The sequence below is a fragment of the Lissotriton vulgaris genome, chromosome 2_1 (genome assembly GCF_964263255.1).
Source record: "Lissotriton vulgaris chromosome 2_1, aLisVul1.2, whole genome shotgun sequence".
NCBI lineage: Eukaryota > Metazoa > Chordata > Amphibia > Caudata > Salamandridae > Lissotriton > Lissotriton vulgaris.
In genome coordinates, this window is record NC_141687.1 from 511866151 (window position 1) to 511884319 (window position 18169).

The window sequence follows — 18169 nt, forward strand, 5'->3', positions numbered from 1 at the left end:
CGGCTTCAGGATTTCGAAAGTTGCGCTAGGCGCAATAATATACGCATAGTCGTAGTTCCGGAGTCATCAGCTGATCAATCGACGGACTTGCTCGTTGAAGATCTGATCGTCAACCACCTTGCCCCAAAGGGCCTGAGTAACCTATTTGCGGTGGAGCGCGCCCACAAAATTCCAGGCGGCAGACGCAAGCAGGGGACGGCTCCGCGACCCATCATTTCGCGGATCTTTAACTTCAGAGACAGGGACGCCATTTTGCAAGCCTCGAGGACGAGCGGTCCCACTAGGTTCGAGAATGCATCCCTCAACTTTTACCCTGATTTTACCCCTTAGGTGCAGAAGCAGAGACTGGGATTTACTGGAGTGAAGCGGAGATTAAGAGATCTGGGCATGAAGTATGCTATGCTTTTCCCCGCCCGATTGCGCATCAAACATAATGAGCGGGTGCTATTCTTTGACATGCCAGAGGTGGTCAGTGACTGGTTGGACACGTTATCTATGCCACGGGACAAAGCGGAATAATCCAGAGGTGCTGAAGGCAGCCAACGGGACCAGGAGTAGGGGCACCGGTGTGTGCTACCATCGTATTGTGCTACGGTGGATTGTTCTTTTTTGGGTCGATGACTTTTTTCTTCAAGACAAGCCCTGGGGCGGCAGGGAGTTCGGGGACTTTTCCTCCTCCGGGTTTTTTTTCCTTTTCTATTTGTAGTTTAGTATCTGGGGTAGGGAGACAGGCACACTGCTGAATGGGGTGGTGTTTTGATTTATTGCAGGGGTGCAGGGTGGGGGGTTGTTGTTTTGGTGTTATGGAGGATGGGTCTTCTTTTTCTTGTTTGCATTGTTCTTGAGGCTACGTATTGTTGCTTATTTTGTGTTTCCTTCGTGGGGTTTGGGGGACCCGACTACTTACTTTCGGGATGGGGGGTAGGGGGCTGAGAGTCTTGAGTTGGAACGTCAACGGCTTGGGGGACAAAATAAAACGGGGAATTGTACTCCAATATGGGAAGCGCCACTCTCCCGACATTGTGTTGCTGCAAGAAATGCATCTGGTGGGGAACACGTTCCATGCAATGAATCGGCTTCTTTCCGATTTTCCGCCTATGTCTCTGGAGGGGTTGAATCTTCTTTTAGACAAGACCAAATCCTCCTCCCCACTTGACCCACTGCCTCTTAAAAAGTTAAAAAAAGAGTGTAGGAACAGCCTACTTCCCCTCTTACTTGAGGTGTTGAATAAGGTAATTGCCTAAGGCACTTTTCCATCAATATGGAAGAAGGCCATTGTGAAGCCGCTCCTCAAGAAGCCTTCACTCGATCCCGGCCTATTGAAAAATTTTAAGACCCATTTCCCTGCTCCCTGCACCTGCTAAAATCTTAGAAGCACACTTGAATCGCCATTTATCTTCTTTCCTCGAAGCTTCAGAGTACCTGGACATTACCCAGCATGGATTCCGAAAACATCACAGCACAGAATCTGCCCTCACCTTTGTAGTCGATAACATCCGACGCAAGGTTGATGCTGGACAAACAACTGTTCTTGTGCTATTGGACCTCACAGCCGCATTTGACACCCTGTCTCCTGCCATTTTAACATCTCGGCTTAGGGAGGCAGGTGTCACTGGTTCGGCCCTGAGTCTCCTCAACTCCTTTCTCCTAGATAGGGAACAGAGAGTGATGCTCGGCAACCACCTCTCCCCAGCAAAGTCTTTGCAATGTGGAGTGCCACAGGGGTCGGCATTAGGTCCGACCCTATTCAACATCTACGTGGCCCCCCTTGCTAGGCTTGTAAGATCGCTGGGGATGGAGGTGGTATCATACGCCAACGACACCCAGATCATGATCTCACTCACTCAGTCCTCTGTCATAACATCTGCCTCCAGCTTCAGGTCCTGTATGCAACATGTTGCAGATTGGATGGTTACCAACTCCCTGAAGCTAAATGGCGACAAGACTGAGGTCCTGGTCTTTGGGAAGGACCAAGATATCTGGTCGAGTGAGTGGTGGCCTTCCTCTCTTGGTACTTGCCCCACTCCCTCTCAATCCGCCAAAAATCTGGGTGTGGTGTTCGATACTTCAGTCTCTACAGGTGAATCGGACTGTTGCGACCTGCTGGGGCGTGATCAGGACACTCAATAGAATTCGCAGCTACTTGTCTCTTCAAGCACGCAAGCAGATTGCAGTCGCCCTTGTTGGTTCCAGGTTAGATTATTGCAACTCTCTCTACATGGAATCCAACAAGGGCCTCATACATCGACTGCAAGTAGTGCAGAACGCTGCTGCACGTTTTGTCCTGGATCTTCCCAGGTCTTCCTCCGCTACTGCTGCGAGGAGAGACCTTCACTGGCTGCCTATCCAGCACAGAATTCACTTTAAAATTCTGTGTCTGACACAGAGCTCTCGAGGATGGACCTAAAGGCGCTATCAGCTCCCTGCTTACCCGCTATCACCCTACAAGGTGTTTGCGCTCTTCGGGACAATTCCAACTCGTCGTCCCTCGCTTTAAGTTTACCAGATGGGGAGCTAGGGCCTTCTCAGTCGTTGCCCCACAGCTCTGGAACATCCTGCCGATGGAGATGAAGACGCTATCCTCTCTGGCGCTGTTTAAAAAGGCTCTAAAAACGTGGTGCTTCTCTAGAGCCTACACAGGCTGAGCTGCAGAGTTCTTTGTTATGAGCTGGATTTGGAATTAGGCGCCTTGATGCCCATTGGGCTAAGTTTGCGCATGATAAGATCCCCTTTATTATTATTATTATTAGGGGCTACAGGTTGGTGGCACACTTGGGGTTCACTTCGGGCTCTAGAGGGGCTGGTGTTAGTATCCGTAGTTCCCTTCCCTTGGAGATTGATGAAACTATATTGGATGACAGGGGTAGGTATGCAGCAGTTGGGAGGTGGGAGGGGAGAACGGTAGCCATCCTCTCTGTATATGTCCCCCGGGTTTGCAGGCCACCACATTTGTCGACCTGGGGAAATTGGTACTGAGGCTTCTTGAGGGGCTTCTGGTGGTTGGTGGGGACTTCAACTCGGTGGTTGATGGCCTGGTAGATCGACATACTCCCAGGGCTCTTACACCATCCCAGTCCTGCCTTAGTGGTTTCTTGGAAATGTTTGGTATGGTGGACTGTTGGTGGATGCTTCACCCAGGACAGGCCCAATATACTTTCCACTCTGGGGCCCATGGGAGCTTGGCCAGACTTGATTATCTCCTTGTGCCCACAGCCCAGGCCACGACGGTGCGAGAGGCCCGACATTTGCCTAGAGGCATTTCGGATCACTCCCCGCTATGGACCCATATAGATCTCCATTTGGACGCAGGGGGCCGGGTCGTCCCAATTAATCCCTGGCATCTCTGTGTTCCAGAGACTAGGGCGGGGGTGATTAAAGCTATAGATCACTACTTCGCTGACAATGTGGGATCCGTGTCATCATCTGTGTCCCTTTGGGAAGCTTTTAAAACGGTGATACGGGGCCAGACACTGTCGCTGATCGCCAGCTCTAAGAAGCGCCACAATGGGGAGGTTGAACAGTTGGAGTCTGATATAGTGGCTTCAGAGAGGGATCTTGAGAGTGGGGTATCGCGTGAAAAAGTGCATGTTTTGCAACTGAAGCAGTCTGATTATAAAGCTTTGGTTACGAATGCTGCGAAAGCTATGAGTAGAGAACAGGGCCGTCTGTATGATGTGGGCGACAAGGCGGGGAAGTTGATAGCTTGGTTGGACAAAAGGGAGAGATTGAATCGTGTGGTGCCTGTGATCGAGCGAGTGGATGGTGTACGTGTGACAGACCCGCTGGAGATTGTGGAAGAGTTTGCTTGTCACTTTCAAACTGTGTACGCGCCGGTCTCAGACCTGCCAGAGGAAGACTCCCATCTTTTGCTTAGAGATATTGCTTTGCCTTGCGTGTCCGATTCTGATAGAGAGCTAATGGAGGCGGATTTTTCCACTGATGAAGTAGCGCTCGCTATTCGCTCCATCCGCTCTGGAAAAGCTAGAGGCCCAAATGGCATACCCATTGAGCTGTACAAGTTGTGTCCGGACAAGATGGCGTTGTATCTTCGCTCGATGTTCTTGGAATCCAGGGAGAGGGGCTCGCTTCCTCGTGAGCAGCGCTTAGCGTCTATCGTGGTGATCCCTACAGAGGGTAAACCCCGTGAATTCTGCACCTCCTATAGACCTATTTCACTTCTGAATGTAGAACCTAAAGTCTTGGCGAAAATATTAGCTAACCGTCTGATTAAAGTGATCGGAGATTTGGTGCACCCCGACCAATCTGGCTTTATTGCAGCCCGTAATACCGCGTTGAATTTACGCCGTCTTCATGGCGTGCTGGCAAGGGCGGAGACGTTGCGTGAGCCGGCCATTTTGGTTTTGTTAGATGCCACCATGGCATTGGATACTGTGGAATGGCCATATCTGTGGGTGGCTATGGCGAAGTTTGGCTTCGGACCGGTGTTCATCGGCTGGGTCCGACTACTGTATGAGGAGCCCCTTGCCCAGGTGGTCGTCAACGGTAGAGTGTCTGCTCCCTTTGTTCTGGGAAGGGGTACGCGGCAGGGATGCCCCCTTTCTCTGCTGCTTTTTGCCTTGGCTCTCGAGCCCTTGGCAGCTTGGTTGCGATGGGAGCCATCCCTCAGGGGTATTAGGTGGGCCCCCGGTTTTGAAGATCGCATTTCACTTTATGCGGACGATATACTCCTTTACCCCCACCTCCCCTCGGAAATCTTTGGGGGTACTGTTTGACGTCCTTAATTCCTTTGGAAGGAACTCAGGACTGGTCATCAATTGGGCCAAGTCTTATTTGTATTCGCTCACGGACGATTCACCACTCGTACCGCGCAACTGTCCTATACAAATATCATCCACCGGGTTTAAATATTTAGGAATCCATATTTTGCGTGATTCCCGCCTGCTCACTTTTTAAACTACCTCCTTTGTTCAAAATGGTTTGGGCCATAAAACTGTAGCAATAAATCTCCTCCGGTACCTCTGATGTCCACGAGGCTCCTCAGCTTAACTCCTCCACACAGAGATCAGAATCCCTCCCAGCTAGCTTTGAGCATTGCTTGCTCAAATAGAAAGTGAAATTCCTTCCCCTATGCTCACAGTAATAGCAGCAGACAGAGGACTAATATCTCTATCTCCCCTGCTAAGTAATAGCAGCAGACAGAGGACTAAAATCTCTATCTTCTCTATCGGCTCGGCCATCTTAGAATGTCTATCTTTGGTGAACATCATGGACGGTCATCACTCACCATCTGACTTAAGGCCTTTTTAGACTACGCCTATTGACTGCACAATTTACACATCCTGTGTCTACATGTCGGACTATGATAAAATGTCTGCCTTTTACAGTGGTATTTGATTTATATATTCCTAGTTGTATCTAGCACACCTCACTGTTTACTCACCTGTAATGCACTGATTGCTACCTCATGCATTTTTGCCTTCACAGTGGTATTCTATTTCCATATTCCTAATTGTACCGTGCACATCCTACTTTTTCTTCACATGTAATGCACCGATTGTTATTTTATATGTTTTAGGCTGCTCACTACCGACACTGTCTTATAGAACTTTTGTTTGCAATTGTTTTTTGCTACTGACTCATGTACCTCATTTATTTTTCTTACATTTTTTATATCTCATAATTTTTTACATAAGGTATTTATGTCACCCCACCCGCCTGCTCACATTTCTAAACTATCTCCTTTGTTCTTCACCTGTATGCACCGATTGCTACCTCATAGTTTTTTGACTGCTCACTAGTGTCACTTTTGGTCTCATAGTTTTTGGTTGCAACTGTATTTTGCTACTGATTCATGTACCCCATTTATTTTTGACTACTCACTATTGTTATATAACATAACTTTTGTTGCAACCCCATTTTGCTACTGATTCATGTACTTCATGAATTTTTGACTACTCATTTTTTGACTACACACCATTGTCACTTTCGATTCAGGTATTTTACTGTCTGTATCGGTATTTCATTCTAGTATATCGTCAGTATTATACCTACATTTTATTCTGTACATGTTTGTAACCCACATCGACCTCACTTTTTATTCCTGTAATGCACCGACTAATTGCTCATATAGACATGTTACATTTATGCAACCTGTTCCCATTTGAAGTTTCATTACTGTATGCACCAATTACTACCTCATATACCTTGGCTGCTCATTAGTGTCACTGTTCCATGCAACTGGTTATTGTCTGAGTTTGTATTCTGCTCTCGTATATCATTATTGTGCACCCTACATCTGTGCAACCCGCACCCACTACAATTTTTATCCCGGTTTGCATTGACTACTACCTCATATACTTTGGCTGCTCACTAGTGTCACTTTTATTCCATGCAACCGGTGATTATTGGGCACCCTCCCACACCTACCAATTCCGTCATCCCAACATGGAGCTCATCGGCAAGCACACATATAGAATAGACTACCCTCCCGCACTCACCAAAAAAGCCGCTAAACGCTTTAAACACAACTTACTGAGGTCCCACCCTGAAACTCCCTTTGCAGACACCTACTTCTCACCGGTCAATGGTGCCGTGAACATCGATATCTTCCACACCACACGCAGAGCTCAATGGAGAAAAACGTTCCTCTCTTTACTCACCGTCTCCAACTCCAGGAAATCCGCTCATGGCCGAACACTCTCCATCACACCATCCCAACTCTTCCCGGGCAGAACCACCATCACTATCTATAACAACGGGATTGTCCTAATCCAATCCACAGAGAGGAACCTGGAACTACTAGACAACCTGTTCCCCACTTTCATACAGCACCTCTCCAAGCAGCGGACCCCAACTCATAGCACGCTCAGTCCTATCACCCTTGATCCCACAGCCCCCAACCACAACCATTCTAACTTAGCTCAGCCCCAAAACGATACGCTCCTCCCCTCTACCCCCGGCACCTTAGTCATTCACCCACCTGCTGCAGCCACCTCACACTCCTCAATAACAGACATAGATCTCTCCCACACATACACCAGCCACACCCTCTCCCCCCCACCAACACGTTGACCTCCATTCATACCACTCCCATTCCGTTCACCCCTAACACCACAGCCCCCAACCACAACGCCTCTAACCTAGTTCAGCCCCAAAACGACACGCACCTCTCCTCTACCACCGGCACCTTAGTCATGCACCCACCTACTGTTGCTACCCCACACCCCTCAATCACAGACATAGATCTTCCCCCCACATACACCAGCCGTACCCCCTGCCCCCATACACCAGCCCACATTCCCATTCTCTTCACCCATGACATCACAGCTCCCACCCACAACCCGCCTAACCTAGTTCAGCACCAGATCGACACAGACAAACCCCACCCTTTATTCCCCCCCATTCTCAGCCCCCACTTCCACCCATTAACTAATCACACAGAACACGCCGCCTCTATCAACTCAACTCCGCCTCCTCAAAAAAGAACCATATACAATCCCACTTCCACCCCCATTCTCACCCCCACTACCCTACATGCGCCCCCATCACCACTAAAATACCCCCATCCTCCACCCTGCACTCACCGCCTACCACCTCATCCATACCACCAACCTCCCCCCCTATGTCATCCACCCCCAACCCTCCCATCCCCACCACCAACACATATCCCACACTAGAGTACGTTATGGCCTCCCTCCTCCAGCTCAAAGAAGACATTCACATCATCAAACAACTACTCTGCACACACCCCAGACACCCCTCACCCGCCTCCACCTTCACCACCCCTCCCAACAGGACCTTCGCCCGGTCGGCTGACTCTCACCCAACGCCCCTCACACTGGACCTCAATCCCTGTTCACGATCGCGAAAACCGTCCCCACTGCTTCTGCAACCCACTATCGGACCTCGACACAGTCACCCTCCTCCGCTCCTACGACCCAGCTCCCCACAACAACATACCCACCACCCTCCGCGCCTTTCCAACGATTCATCCAAATCCCCTTAGACGCCCCACACTGAACAACAGAATTTCTATCCTTAGTAACCTGAGAAAAGTCCCCCTCACTCTAGAACCCCCTTCCACTCTCGACACACCCCGTCTCAAATGCACCCTCCTCAACTGCAGATCGGCCTCTAGGCACTCCTCCGCAATCGCTGATCTCATCTTAACACTGGACCTTGACCTAATCATCATGACTGAAACCTGGCTAACTGAATCTTCTACACCTATAATGGACATTCTGAAAAAACTCAACCCAAACTCTCTACCCCCCTAACAGCTGCAACCTCCTACTTCCTCCTACCGGCGTTACGGACGTCCAATCCTTGACTGATCACTATCTCAACGCTATGACCTCAATAGTTAATGGAGCTGCACCTATGCAGCTAAAAAGAGCCTCCACAAAAATGTCCAATCCCTGGTACGACGGGAGTCTCAATGACGATAGACGGGCCATGCGAATGGCAGAGCGCACCTGGAGATCAGCTCCCTCCGCACTGCACCTAAAAACGCTGAAGAAAAGTAGAGAAATGCCTACTTCAGGAAAATAAAACGCTCAAAATCAGATTTCTTCAGCCGTCAACTCGACCAAGCCAAAAATCGTCCGAGAAAGCTGTTTGAGCTAATAAGAACACAATCCAAGGAACAACCCCAACTACTCAGCACTTTGGGCAAAGCACCCTACTGTGAAGACTGTGAAGACTTCGCCTCTTTCTTTATCCAAAAAACCGATAACATAAAGAACGATCTCCTCATTGACGTACGTCTTTAACCCAAACCCCACTGCACAGCACCCACTGAACCAAAAAACAATGCTACATGGTCATCCTTTGTCACCTATTCGGAAGAAGAAATTGGTAGACTGCTCAGCACTGTGAAACCAGTCAATCACCTCACGGACCCCCTTCCTGCTAACGATGTCAAAGACCTTACCCCGTTGCTCCTCCCACTCTGGACTAAAATTATTAACAGTTCACTTCAACAAGGGATCATCCCCGACGCCCTCAAAGTTGGACAAGTCACACCTCTACTAAAGAAACCTACAGCCGACCCCTCTGATCTAAATAATTACCACCCCATTACCAATATTCTGACTCTTGCCAAACTGTTGGAAAAATGCGCACAAATACAATTGACCAAACACTTTAATCAGTTTGATCTACTCAACCCTCATCAATCAGGCTTCAGAGCAGATCACAGTACAGAAACTGCTAGGACTCACATAATTGACGACGCCCTTCAAATCCTAGATCAAAACGATACCTGCCTCCTCATCCTTCTTGATCTCTTCTGTATTCGACACCGTCAAACATGAGAATTTACTCGAACTATTAAACACAAGAATGGGTCTATCTGGAACTGTGCTCAAGTGGTTCACGACCTTTCTACACAACAGAACGTATAAATTCAAGAGTAACAAATTGATGTCTTCGCCAATACCTGTATCCCTAGGCGTCCCACAAGGATCCTCCCTATCCCCAACTTTGTTTAACCTGGTTATGGAACCTCTCACCACCTTGCTAGAAGCATCCAATGTTCACTTCCACATGTACGCCGATGACACCCAACTTTATCTCAAATTACAATCACCCAAAGACATTATGCTCTTGAATTCAACGATCAGAAGCACCCAATCCTGGCTGGCCGCTAATAATCTCAAACTCAATGCTCTTAAAACAGAGTTCCTCTTGATCTCACCTCCCGCGAAGATCACTACCGCTCAAACTTGGCTTAAACACCTAACGGCACTCAATGTTCAGCCCACCTTCGTGGACTCAGCAAAATCTTTAGGCATAACACTTGACACCAACCTCAACATGCAGGAACACATCAACAAAGCAACTAAGGGTGCGAACTACCAGATCAATACCTTAAGGAAACTCAAACCCTTCCTTCCAGCCAAAGATTTCTAAACTGCTGTACAAGCACTAGTCATCCCTCGAATAGATTACGGCAGCATCGCCCTCTGCGGTCTCCCCCTAACTACTACAGCACCCATAAGAGCTTCTCTAAACGCCGCAGCGAGACTCATCACTGGATTAAAAAAACTCACACATTTCCCCTGACCTGAAATCCCTGAACTGGCTGCCTTTTGAAGCCAGAATACATCTGAAAATCGCTTGCATGACGCACAATGCTGTCCACCTGAGCTCACCCGGATACCTCGCTCAGAAGCTGACGATTTCTGGAGGCTCCAGAAACACTAGAGGCACAAACAATCTTTTGCTAAAGCCCCAAAGACTCCGCAAGGAAAAAAACCTTTAAACGCTACTTCTCAGGAATGGCACCCAGGATCTGGAATTCACTCCCCCCTGAAACCAGGCTCATCTCCTCTACCATACTTTTTAAGAAAGAAGTAAAAGCTATCCTCATGGCTAAATACACTTGAATTATTATTGGGGATGATTTTTACAAACGCTATACCATCCAGTTCTACTGATCTTTCTGCATTTTTGTACGACTCGTGTTATTGACTTACCTGATTGTTTACGCTATCACTTATTTTTACTTGTATCATTATTGATGTATCTGTCTGACTATGCTCCCGCATGTACCTTCCCCACCCCAATTGTTATTTTTTCACATGTTGTACCCTTAGTCTGTAAAGCGCTCTGATATCTGCAAAGATCTTGTTCGCGCTATATAAAACTTTCAAAATAAATTCGGCTGTCAGTTATCCACTCAACTTAATCCCCCCGCTTACTCGCCTAAAAGCAGATGTGAAAGCCTGGAGCAGACTGCCTCTATCCCTGGTGGGTAGGGCAGCCTTTTCCCAGATTTTTGTATGCCCTTCAGAATACTTTAGATCTAGTGCCTTCCAGCTATTTTCACGAGATAGAGTGCCTACAAAGGAAACTGTTGTGGGCCGGACGTCCCCGGATTGCCTTGGCCAAGCTTACTTTGCCTTGGTATGATGGCGGTATTGCGTTGCAGGATATACGAAGATACTACTGGGCCTCTCAACTGAGCTCGGTTAATCATGCGATGTATGGTCCGGCTTCTAACCCGGCTTTTGCTATGGATAAATGGCTGCTTCCGGGCGGAGATTATAATAGGGCGCTTTATTCAAAACGGTCCGATGTGGCATTGACTGGGCCTACCAGAGTTGCGGTGCGGGTCTGGTACAACGCTAATGCTGCTATGGGCTGGTCGGATACCCTCACTCGAGTGACTCCACTCTACGCTGCTGAGAGGTTGGGCAATTTGTGGACTACTAAGGGGTTCGATAAATGGGACCTTATTGGGATTAGTAAGGTGGGAGACCTTTGGCGGAAGGACAAGATAAAATCCTTTGAGGAGTTGCAGCTAGAATTTAAACTTGGTCCTCGAGAATACTTTCGATACCTACAAGTCCGACACACCCTTTCCTCTGCTTTACCGGCTGGCACGCCCGCTCCAGAATCCTCACATCTGGAGGACAGAGTACTCGATGAACACGTCCCGGACAGAACGATCTCTTCTATATACAAAAAGTTGATAAACGACCGAGCGGACCTTCTACAGCTCCGCATGGCCTGGACCGGCGATGGACTGGAACTTGATGATGAGGACTGGCAGGCGGCGATATCCTCCCCGAAGGAGGTGGCAATCTCGGCCCGGCTGAGATTGGTGCAGTTAAAAATCCTCCACCGAGTGTACATGACGGGTCCTCGCTTGTTGCGTATGGGGTATGTCTTAAGATGATTTATGTAAACGTGGCTGTGGTATGGTGGGTACGTTCCTTCATATTATGTGGGAATGTCCTGCAGTAGCGTCCTTTTGGACTCGTGTGCATGGTGTTATGTCTGAGGTGACGGGTGTTTCGCTTTTGCCGGAGGCCCGAAGGGGTCTCTTAAATGTGTGGGAGCCCAATGATTATAATGTGGCCCAGACGCAGTGGGCCACTTAGGGTAACATGATTGCCAAGCGTGACATTGCGCAATCGTGGGGGTCGGCTAGGGCACAGAGTCAGTCGGCCTGGTCTAGGAACATGGACTGGTGCATGTTACGTGAAAAAATTATTTACATTGCTCGGGGCAGGCCCAAGAAATGGGGGAGGGTATGGAGTCAGTGGAACCAATATCGTGGTGAAATTTGTACCCCTCCTTTTGAGCCTCCACCGGAGGTGCTACAATCCCTTTAGCATGACGTTACTTCTAGTCTGGATTTTGTCTATGTGTTGCTGGCTACCTCTTGTTCCCTCTTTCTCCCCCTCCCGGATGCTCTTACTGTTGACTATGTACAGTTGTGGATGTGGTATCCCCTCCCCAGAAGGATCACTTATGTTTCTGCCTTTCGTTTAGCCTCTGCAGTTATTTTCTTTATTTTTTGGTTGGTGTTTTTTTTTTTTCAAAATACAAAATTAAAACCTTTTCCTCCTGTACAGTGAAGTATGACATAACAGGATTGGTTAATTGCCGCCGGGCCCTAGGGTTGTCGGCTGAAGGGCTGTGTATTCTTTCATCCTGCTATGATATTGGAATTGCTGCCAGCCGACCCGAAGTGGCTATATGACTGCTATTGTATTTTCATGTTTATCAATAAAGGATTTAAAAAAAAAATACCAAAATATATAATACAAACAACTGCCATATGTCAGTACTTGCTTACACCAAGGCAACATCCACATTCCAGAAAATGAAAGGGGAGGCCCTTTGTAAATGCTCCTGCATCCCACTTTGTCCCTCTCCTCCCCCTCTCAGCTGAAATGATTAAAAGGTGCCCATCAAAGGCTAGGTGCCCCTCATCCAAAAATCCACTGCACCTGAAAATGAATAGTTGGAAGGGTGGACAGCATGAATGCCTGCCTGTCAAACCCATGTGTGTGTCTTACAATGTAAGAAGCTGACTCTTTATACAGTGGGCCAAAACGAGCTACAATGTGTAAAGAGTCCAGGCAACCCTTAATGGTTTACAAAGGCAAACAAGAACACTAAATGCTCTTTTGTGGTAGTGTGGGTGAACAGTTTAGGCACAGAGGGTAGTGCTGAGCATTTGTTTTACTCACAGAAGCAATACATGAGAGAGATACTCCAGAATAAATCTGAAAATAAGCTAGAAAAATAAATCGTATTTTTATATAAATTGTGATACTAAGAACTTTGTTAAGTAAGCAATTTAAATATCGTTTTTTTTTATTTACAGGCAAGTAAATGTTCACTTCAAAGTGCCTTTATGCTTTAAGCCGGATCAGTTTCTACAATTCTCACCCCTGCTTCTACCCACCACGGTAAGAACTAATAAATCTATCCCTCACTTCCGGCACTGTGCCCAAGTCATGGAAACATGCCAAGGTCATTCCTTTACTAAACAAGCATTGGCATAGCCAATAGGTCTCGCCTTTGGAACATTAGGTGTCAAGTCATGCAAGTTGATGTTGCACCAAGGATATTGTGGTGCATAATTAAATACTTATAAGGTCCCAAAGGCGAGACCTATTGGCTATACATGGGATTTAAAAAACACACATCACCCGTAAATTACAGCCTGGCAGTTATCTTGCGGAAAACATGAGTATTCTTGAGATGTGTTGTGAGGAATTAAATACACTTTACCCTTTACAAGGTAAGCACCAATCCAGCGCTTTTAAGCCCCCCCCCACACACACACACAGATTGCTTACCCACCCCCTTCCCTTCAAAGCAGCATTAGGAAAACAAGAGCAGTGTCTGGTCTCACCTATGTACACAATGATGTGGAGGTAAAGTGACTTCCTATTTAATGTGAAAGAAATCTCAAGATACAAGTACACAATACAACACTGCATATTGTGTGCGTGATCGTTTTAAATATACATATACAAGTACATTTAGTACATTACACGCACATGGTTTAGGATTTAACTTTGTAGTTTTTAATTCAGCCAACACCTGATAATTCCACCAGCACATTAATAATGTATCCACCTGAAATGAGCACAGGAAACTATATTTTTTTAGCGCTTACTGATACCCCTGTGGAGCGACAAGCACTTTCTGGGTGGTCCAACTGCATATTTTTTATATAAGACATTGCGCAAAATGCCCCACCGCCCATCGCAGTGTTTTTAGACATCACCCCCTGATACCACTATGCGCAATGTACAGCTCCAATAAAGTGAATGCAAACTCCACTGGAAGCCGCAACGCAGTGAACTCTTACCTGCAGTCCGGGTGGGTTCTAGTGAAGCCTGTGCCCTTCCCCCGGTGTGTGGACGGTTCCAATGGCATCAGAGGGGGATCAAGACTGGGCTATTCTCATCGGAGTCCTGGCAGCAGGAAGTGAGTGCCTGGGTGAGGTGCACAGCTCCTCCTAGGGATGGGGCTGCGGGTAGATCCCTGCACTCCATCTGGTCGGGGCACAGTCACGGCGAAGCCTGTGCCTGGACTGAGTATCAGCATACCGGAAGGTGCCTGAACTTGGCTGCTTGGGAGGTCCGTACCGGATCTTATCAGACGCAGGTGCAGCAGTAACAATGTGCCGGTGCTCAAAGTGCCTGCTCAGAGTTACCGTTGTGGTCTGCCCTGTGCAGGGTCTGGTCAGGTGGAGCCAGAAAGTGTTGGTTCTTCAGAGTCAGGCAGAGTCCGTTTACTGTAAGAAAATGCCTTGTCTTCAAGTGCCTGGTCAGAGATGAAAAGCGAGTCTGAGGAGCGATCAGGGCCAACGACTCCAAAAGACAGTTAATGTCAATTGCTTATCATCCACTGGTGAAGTCTGTCCCAGTCGTGAATAGTGCTGGACATGACAGGAAAGTGCCACATTGAAAAGTACCCAAACGTGGCAGTAGAGCTGCCTCCCCATTAGTGTCTTGGGTCGCTGGCGAGCCAGGGACACCAGGCCTGTCCTTGGCCCGGAAGTACTGGGTAGGAAAGTGCCTAGCCGAAAAGTGCCTGGTCTGAAAATTTTAGCCACGACCTGCTGATGTATTTCTATGGTCAGAGGCAGAAAAAAAAAAAAAGTGTCTGATCTGAGCTCTACCCCCTTCGGTTTTGCCCATGTCAGACCTCTTGCAAGAGCCAGACTGAACGCTAGCGCTGCTTCGGGGCTGCAGGCTGACAGCGTCGATCTCCTATGCGGCTCCTCTAGCAGCCCTCGCGCGGCTTCAGCAGTGCCAGAACTTCCTGCAGCAGGTGCACCAATCGCACGGCAACACGGCCCGAATACAATCGTGACATGACAATGACAGGAACTGAGAAAAAAACTCCTTAACCGCTTAAGAAACTGGTCCAAGTCCCTGCAGCAGACCATCCAAGGGCCACACGATTTATGTGCAGCAAACAGAACCTAAAGTCTAAGATAGCACCAGCTGCAAATCTCAAAGTCCCAAGATCCAACCAGCAGGAGACCCAAAGTCTCAAGCTCTCTGGCAGCAAGCCGCTAAGTCACATCACATCTACAGCAGCAGACCCCCCAAACTCCCAAGATCTCTCCAGCTGCAGGTTCTAAATACTCACAAGTTCTCCCCAACAGCAGATTCAAAGTGGGGAGATCTCTCTAGCAACAGGTGCCAAAGTCACACGATCGAGCCAGCAGTAGTTCACTAGCAGGTGATCATTAAGTCAGAAAATCCTGCAACAAGCGATCCCACGGTCATTAAGACCCCTCTCGCTGGCAGATCCCCAAAGTCAAAAGATCCACCCAGCGGTATATTCCAAAGTAACACGAGCCCTCCAGCAATAAATCCTAAAGTCACAAGATCCCTCCAGCAGAAGAACCCTAAAAGCTGAGAGGTCCCTGTAGCAGCAGCCCCAGCAATCCAGGGTGTGGGAGGACAGAATTTGGATCTTGCTGCAGGCGATGCAAGAGTTGGGGGGCCCTGCAGAAACAGATACAACTTAGCACCGAAGTGCCATTAAGCCCCAGACCCCACGCCCCCTGCCGCTCCCTAGCTGCTGTTACCGCAGCTGACATCTGTCCTGAGCCCTGCCGGAGGGATGGGGCACTGGGGAAAGACTGGCTGCTGCCGAGGCAGCGGGTAGAAAACTGCCTCCAGCGGCAGTGGCAGAGAGGATTAGAGGGCGGGAGGAGGCTGGAGCTGCTTAGCTGCCTTTCAGCCTCCTGCAGGTGGGAAGCGCTAGCCTCAGCAGCAGGGGAGGGGACATGCACAATGTCCTTGCAGGAGCATGCGACCATATGGTGCCACTAGATGGCGCTGCACGCCCCCGCAAGGAAATCTCCAGACGTGCACGCGTTTGCTTTGCAAGCAATGCAACACATGCACTTCTTTGCTGAAAAAGTGGTGCCAATGGCATTAGGTCTCTCCTATGCAACAAGCATGCGCGCTGCGTAGGCGAGACATAAAAAGGTAGTGATTGAAAAGGAATTTGGGAAAAAAGTCGGCAAAGTTATAGTCTGATTAATGTGAAAGTCTAAAACAACCTTGGGTAGAAAGGCTGGATGCGTTCTGAGTACTACTCTATTAGCTTGAAACACAGTGAAAGGTTCCTTACAACACAGCGTCTGGATCTCGCTCACTCTGCGAGCAGAAGTATTGGCTACCTGGAATGCTACCTTCCAAGTTATATGTTGTAAGAAAGCTTTGTGGATAGGCTCAAAAGGAGCATCCATTAACTTAGTCAATGCCACATTAAGTTCCCAAGGCGGAGAAGGTGATCTGACTGGAGGATACACCTTTCTTAGGCCTTCCAGAAAATCTTTCACCACTGGCAACCTAAAGAAAAAAAAGTCTGGTTAGGTGATTTTCTGTAGGCAGTGATCGCAGCAAGATGAACTTTAATTAAACTGAAGGCCAGACTTTGCCAAAGGCCAGACTTCGCCAAATGTAACAAATAAGGCAGAATCACCTGCTCTTAACCATGGACAGGGTCATGACCAATGTTCACGCACCACAGAAAAAAATATTTTCCATTTAAAACCATATGATTTCCTTGTAGAAGGTCGCTTCTCCTCTTTAAGGATATGCATACAGTCTGGACTAAACTGCAAGTGCCCATACTGGATGACTTCAGGAGCCATGCTGCCAAGGATAGGGAGGACAAGTTGGGGTGGAACACTCTCCCCTTCTGCTTGGATAGAAGATCCGGGTGACATGGCAACCTCCTGTGTGGCACTTCCAACAACTGAAGGAGGTCTGGAAACCACCACTGGCGAGGCCACTCCGGAGCAATAAGAATCAGCCTGGAATTCGTTCTGTACATCTTGTTGATCACTGTTATCAATGGGGTCAGTGGAAAAGCGAACAGTAAACTATGACACCAATCTATCAAAAGGGCATTCCATGAGATCCTACCTGGGGAAACCAGGATGTGAAGACAGGGCATTTCGCGTTTCCCGCGTCTGCAAACAGGTCGATGTTCCCCATGTTTGAAAAATACCGTCTGCGACCTAGTCGTTGAGGACCCAATTGTGACCCTCGACAAAGTCCCTGCTGAGGAAATCCGCTTGAGAATTGAGGGACCCCGGCAGATTTACAGCTACTATCGACAAGTCCCTTGCTAGCAACCAGTTCCATATGGTCTGGGCCTCCATGGAGAAAGTCCTTGACCGGGTAACCCCCTGTTTGTTTAAATAATACATTGTTGTTGTATTGTCTTTTTGAATCAGGAGGGATCAAGACTTGAACGATGGAAACAGGGTCTTGAGAGCTAGATGGACTGCTCTGAGTTCTAGTAAGTTGATTAAATCGCCCCTCTCGGATTCAGACCATAGCCCTTGTACTTGCAGAGGGGCCCAACCCTGGAGAGAGGCGTCTGATCAGAGTTTGAGTCTGAGGATCTTGATGAAATGGCACTCCTTTCATTAAGTACGACCTCTTCATCCACCATCGAATGGAATCTTTGACTGACTGATGGAGTATCCGATCCTTCCAGCACCCAGACATCTGCATCCATTGATACTCTAAACACTGCTGTGGAGGATGCATGTGCAATCTTGCGTTTGGTACTATAAAGATGCAGGACGCCATCGACCCCAGAAGAGAGGGCACTTGGCGAACTGTCGGGAAACTGGTATGAAGAAGAAGCTGACATTTTGTCCAAATTGATAACCACCTCTCCTCCGAAGGACAAACGTTTACTATTTCTGTGTCCAAGAAGGCCCCCAGATAGTTATTTTGAGTTGGATTTAGTATGGACTTCTTAAAGTTGAACTGAAGACCCAACGTGTACAGAAGATGAAGACATCTTGTAAGATGATCTTCCAGTAGGGATGGGGACAAACTTTTCAGAAGCCAGTCGTCCCAGTAAGGGTAAATAAAAATACTCTGCTTCCGAAGGAAAGCGGCTACCACCG

At 48.1% G+C, this 18169-nt stretch overlaps 1 protein-coding gene across 1 annotated transcript in view; it reads right to left on the bottom strand.

Annotated features, from left to right (window-relative positions):
- The window catches only part of HSPD1 (heat shock protein family D (Hsp60) member 1), a 141258-nt gene that overhangs the window by 56977 nt on the left and 66112 nt on the right, over positions 1–18169 (bottom strand). The gene's annotated exons all lie outside the window — the stretch shown is intronic.